Below are 6,379 nucleotides of genomic sequence, written 5' to 3'. Positions count from 1 at the left end.
AAGAAAGCGGTGTGTGTGAAGGGCCGATGGCGCAGATCAGCATTCTTGTATGTCTTATGGAGTATGAAGTAAAACTTAAATGACGCGTGCTATTGTAAAGAAACTGTGAGGGTCCTGAAAAGCTCTATCTGTATGAAAATGGGAGAAGAACAGAAAAGACATTCTGCAAAATGTAGGAGCTGGAAATTGACCCCACAACACTGAGACACATGAGCCTGACGTATGTGCTGCTGCTTAGATCACTTAACAGCACAGAGGGTACACAGAGGGTGTTTACACTACATGAAATACCAGTACAAATGTGTCCAAAAGTATTAAGAAAAACACTAAGCTTTAATGTATTTTATTATTACATGCCACATACGCCTACTTAAACAAACACAGCAACTCTGATATATTTATGTTAAATATTTGTACATGTTTTTCCCAATACAGAAAACTACTTTCCATTTAACTTACATCTCATTTATTCTGGCTGATTATTGTATACAAATAAATCTGGTCAATGTTATCCACATATTCTGAGCTCTGAGTCTTGTTTCCTCTCTCTTCCTCCCCCTCTCTCCCTTCCCCCTCCCTCCCTCTCTCTCTCTGCCGTGGAGTGTGCCCAGCTCGGCTCCTCTGGCGTGTCCCGTGTGGATTGGGGAGAATGGGCCACAGATTTGCCATAATCTGAAGGCAGCTTTCTCCTCGGAGTTTGTGGATTTGTCGGCTCCAGCTTCTGATCCAAGAGCTCCAAGAGTTCAGGGGTGTTTTGCAGAAGGACCATGTGCTCATGCTTGGCCTGTGCTGAAAGAACACATGAGCTCTGATAAGGACTTGAGTGATACGGCGTGAGGTGGGATAGGTGCTTGTGGGGGCTGTTTTTAGTCTGAACGCTCTTTGTTCAACTTCCTGCTCCATTGAGTTCAGAGTAAAACAAAGAAAACATAAAACATTTACTATAGACCCTTCCAAAGCATGTTTGGAAAAGCTGCACATGCAGACTGGGACTCATAGAAACCTTCTGACCCATTCATTTTAATCAAGCAGTAATTTAGAAACATGAATGTTTCTCTGTGGAGACAGCACACACTTGAACTGATATTGGCATTTCATTGTAACAAGCAGCAGATTGTCATTTGTGTGTTTTTACTTTTGAAAAATGGTTACATTTCTGACTCTACACATATGGGGGTAGGTGAAAACTTTCTTTTTTTTTAAGGCTCAAATACAGGACAATAACAGGTTAGTCAAATAAGCACTAAAGAAATCAAAAGGCAACTTTTGAGTGAGATCATCAAGAACATGATAATCACTTTAATACTGAGGGACTACTTAGTGTATATATGGACAGACCATGAATCATGTGAAAGCTCAGAACTTCTGACCTCACACTGAGCTGCAGAGGTTGCACTAGCAATGATTTATGATTGGCTGCAGATATTGGGGTTTAGGTAGTGACCATTCAAATCAAAGAGAGTAACCAAGAATAAATCTGCACAGTGAACATCTGAACAGTTCTCAGTAAAATCTGATTTGAACATCAGACATTTGTCACAAAGACGCTTTACAGAGCATTATTCATTCACTCCATACCCAGTGGTGGTAAGATACTATTGTAGCCACAGCTGCCCTGGGGCAGACTGACTGAAGCGTGGCTGCCATGCCAATCAGCGCCATCAGCCCCTCCGACCACCACCATCACTCACACACACACCACCTTCATACTAGGCAATGTGGATGAAGTGTCTTGTATCTCTAAGGACACAACGACAGTTTTTTGTGACTGGTACAACAGTTTTTTGTGGCACCTGATTATCCCAGTGGTCTCCCATCCAAGTACTATCCAGGCCCGGCCCTGCTTAGCTTCTGAGATCTGACAGGATCAGGTTTTGATAAGCTGGTATGGCCACAACATATTTATTTTGTATCTGAGACACAGATAGGTCAGGTTTGGTTAACGGTTGGATTCTCTCTCGAACCAGTACATACTTTCACAGTGTCCTTGGGCAAGACATTTTACCTACCTATGACTGAATGTGGCATGTGATTGGTGGTGCAGATTGGCAGTCTCGGTGTAGACTGTCTCAATCTAAGATGTGAGGAAGTCAACTTAGAGTTGTTCAGACTTTTAAATATTGTCACCATAAAGCTTTTGTTACCCAGAGCCTTATAGTAAGACAAATAAGCAAAACGTTTACTTTACTTTTACGTATAACTCAAATACAAGTAAAAAGTATGTTATGAGAGACCCAGGGTGCACAATTAGTCAGTGTGTTGCTAGGGCTATAAGTACAAGACACATCCATGTTTTCATTTAATTGTGACTTTCTTATTTAATGTTTTCTATATATACCTACTGACTGAACAGAACCCTGGTAACAGCTCGGGACAGGACACAGAGAGGCCGCTGGTGGTTGGCTGATACACCTCCACCTCTCCACGTACAGTAATATACACCCATATATGTAATGATTGCCTAACAACAAGCGCAAATAATTGAAATCAATCATAAGAGCGATGTGGGCACTTCATCAAACCCACTTCACACTGTTTCTTTGAGTGGCCACGTCCTCTGTCATTCCTTTGTTGTTCACTTAAGACCACAATTAGTCAACTTTGTTTACATAAAGCTAAGTGTGCCACATGTGGATTTTTGATTAATCACAAAGACAGTATTTTGAAATGTAAATAAGAAGGTGATGTATTGTTCGGTGTGGCTTGATGCTATTTGACAGCTCCGTCACTGAAAATGCATGGCTCCTTTCTCCCCCCAAATCCATCATGAGAAATATAAAGACATATGCATAATAATGAAACGCATTTATTAATACGCACTGTCCCCCCGAGTCATGTGACAATGAAATGGATGGCTGCTTTCCCTTTGGTGTGATGCTATAGGAGCTGGAGGAGCGGGACGAGCCGGTGAACAGGTAAATGTGGAGATAGGGCCAGACGGCGGTGTGATGGCGGTTATCATTACAGGGTCACGGCTGGCTTGTTCGACGGCGAAGGAGCTGCCATGTGCCGCTCATTTAGTCAGAGGAGAGACAGGTCAGGATCTACAGGTGTGGAGGTCGACCTGGAGTCATTAAAGGCAAAATCAGCAATCGACAGTTTTTAAGGTTTTAATAATTATATTGTTATCTCATCAAAAATATACATGGAAGTTCAAACATTGACTTTAGTTTAGTATTTCTGCATATTTTGTCTTCTTTTCTAGAACTAAAAATGCTCTGTTCTACCTGCTGATGTCTTATGGTGTTGCCCAAATATTTTAAGAAGATTTTTTTAAGTCCATAGTCACTTTTCTTCTTTGGTATTCATGTATAGTAATGAAGGCTAATATACTTTCCCATGCACATTACCTCTTTTAAAGGGACAGTCCGGAATTTTGGACATAGGACCTCATTTCCTAGTGAGCCAGAGTGTTGGAGACGTGTGGAGACACTTTATTAAATATTCCATTCAGTTCTTGTATTTGCAGAGGTCACTGGTGCTAGTGCATGTCAATGGCCATAGTTATCCTGCCACTAAAAACAGTCTTACCCACTCCTCAAAACACCCGGAACAAAACTATTATTATGCCAGACTGTCGATGTGAATGTCTGAGTTGATAGAATAATGTTTGAAATAAATCTAACCTTGCATCGCATGAATCGTCACATGTTGAGGGACTATTTTCTCATATATCAGTCCGCTGCTGCCAAGCTTTCTATCAGGAAGTTCAACTCACTGCTGCTGCTCAGACATAAATCCTTCAAATGCAAGGTTGTTTTTACTTCTACAATTATTCTATCGACACAGACATTTACATCGACAGTCTGGTGTAATAATAAATTTGCTTCGGGTGTTTTGTGGAGTGGGTAAGACTGTTTTTAGTGTCAGGATAACTATGGCCATTGACATGCATTAGCCTAGCACCAGTGACCTCTGCAAATACAAGAACTGGATGGAATATTTAAAAAAGTGTCTCGACACGTCTCCAACACTCTGGCTCACTGGGAAATGAGGTCCTATGTCTAAAATTCTGGACTGTCCCTTTAATACATACAGGCTTAGAGATGCATTGTGTAGCTTTTCTGGTGGAGGGTCCGTCAAATGATTTTCTTCAAGGAGACGTTTGGTCTTTGTCTGAAATGTTTCACAATATAGCATCAAACTTTTCTATCTTCATGGAGATTAAACTAGACCAAGTTACAAGTCAGATCTGTGGAGAGGCGGCCCCGCTCACAGTTAGAATGCCTGTTTTTCAAGGTATTTTTGAGCTATAAAACCACATGTAATTATAAAATGATAATAAATGTAAAGAAGAGCTGTTTAATGTCATACTGTGGAACATTCCAAGCAGAGCAATGACATATCCATAGAAACAAGCATAAAGTATAAAGTTACATAGTGCACCTTTAACATGTTAATTTAAATCCTTTTAACAGTAGAGCTTACCTCCCGCCCCCTACCATGTTTGCTTCACTGTTTTAAAGTTTATGAAAAAAGTTCTATGAAAATGGGGCAAAACTCTTTAGGGTGGCTATAGGGGTGCATTGGCCATTTTAGGGGGGACTAGTGCCCACCCAAGTCCCCTGCTGGCGCTGCCCCTGCCCTGAACCTTCTTGATGAGAAGGAGATGAGAAGTGCAAACCACTCTGCCAAACCGAACCCATTTCCACATGTTGTTTCCTTCCTGTAAGTTCCTTTACGTAGAAAAGATTTAACTTTATGCAGTTTTCAATTTACACATTTCTCCAAAAAGATTTAACTTTACGCAGTTTTCAATTTACACATTTCTCCAACCCGCTTATAATAATATATATTGCAAAGTAAAGCTGAAGATGTGCGCAGAATACCAGTCACATTCTCATCTGTTTACTCACAGCCTCAAGAAATAATGCGGCGTTTTGAACCAATGGAATATGTATGGGCCCACAATATTGTTCTGAGAGGGGAAACTTGCATATGTGAATCCCATCTAAATATTTGGGACAATAAGTAGCTAAACGTTGATGTGTTCGCTTGGCTCAAACTGGGCTTGCATCCTCAGACCATCACTCATCGGCTCTGTGGAGGAGGAGTCCAGTGTCTACACAAAGCCATCAGGAAATCCGATTAGGAACAGGTAAATGCTTCATTTTTTCTCACAGCCTGACACTTATCCGCCCAATTCGTAGTCCCGCTGGTCATATTGCTTTATTTACCCCCCCAATGTTCATTTTTCATTCACGCAAAGCTCTGACATGTTTGTCTTGAATGACTGGCTGCTCTGTGGAATTCTCACAACTGTACAAAGCGATTGGGGAAAAGTTGGGACAGTGTGTGGAAATGTAAAAACAGAAATATGTGAAAGCAAAATGTGGTTTGTCCACCAATAGAAAATAAATATTAGTCAGTGTCTGGTGTGGGGATAGAAATGGTGTCCTGAAATACAATTCGTAGCTGATTTTGAATTTCATGGTTACTTGCGACACAAACTGCTGGGGCAAACAGAAACTACAATTTTGTCAACAATGGGACAATATTTGGGTAAAATATGGGGTATTCCACCATTGGGTTAATGTTCACTAAAGCTACATTCAGTCTGCAACCTGAAGTGACCCAAATCTGATTTTTTCGCCCCTATGTGACCTGTATCTGATCTTTTAAGGACACAGATCCGTTTTTTTCAAATGCGACCCAGGCCACTTGGATATGTGCTCCTAAAACTGATACATATCTGATCATTCGACATGTGACTTCAGTCTGAACGGCCAGGTCACATTCATCCCACCTACACGTAATCAACAAGCGACACTATTCTGCCCTGAAGTAGGCGGAAACTTGACGAAAGCGCTCACAAATGTACACAAATGTTCTTCTTGTCATAAGAAAATTGTGTACGATCTCCGTGTCAGTGAAGTAGCGAAGCACATTGCAGTCCCACCACTCTTGGCTGCGACTCTGCACCCACACGTTCCTTTCTACGGACGTTGCTGCCACTGCCCCACAAAACACCATGACAAAAAACCTTCTCCTTCTCAATCTCCTCCTCAAAACAAATAAGCTGTACATGTTCTGACTCCAGTATGACAGCAACTTTAAAATCGTCCAGTGCTCAGTGCTAGAGTCCATGTTTAGTCGACTTTAGTAAACACTGCGTGTGACGTCGTCCTGTCCTCCAATGACACTTTTGGGGCGTTTAAAGTTCACACTGGAGATCACATACAAGTCACATTTAACTGGAAATGTGAACGACCTCGCAAAAAAAAATCAAATTTCACAAAAAAATCCAAATTCAGCATTAAGCCCTGCAGTCTGAACGTAGCCTTTGGGACGAGGGTTTCAAAATTCATTGCCCTTGAGCAAGACACTTCACCCACATTGCAGTCAAAATGTTATAATGTTGGTTCCTAACGATAAATAA

The 6,379-nt window shown here is 41.3% G+C and overlaps 1 pseudogene; it reads right to left on the bottom strand.

Moving 5' to 3' along the window:
• Positions 1-1,781: 1,781 nt before the first annotated feature.
• Positions 1,782-1,899, bottom strand: LOC129409026 (5S ribosomal RNA; annotated as a pseudogene).
• Between the last annotated feature and the right edge of the window lie 4,480 nt (positions 1,900-6,379).

Source organism: Boleophthalmus pectinirostris, unplaced genomic scaffold, assembly GCF_026225935.1.
Source record: "Boleophthalmus pectinirostris isolate CB_2022bp ecotype Guang Dong unplaced genomic scaffold, ASM2622593v1 HiC_scaffold_1, whole genome shotgun sequence".
Classification (NCBI taxonomy): domain Eukaryota; kingdom Metazoa; phylum Chordata; class Actinopteri; order Gobiiformes; family Gobiidae; genus Boleophthalmus; species Boleophthalmus pectinirostris.
The sequence above is the reverse complement of the archived record's forward strand: the minus strand, read 5'-3'. Positions and strand labels throughout refer to the sequence as shown.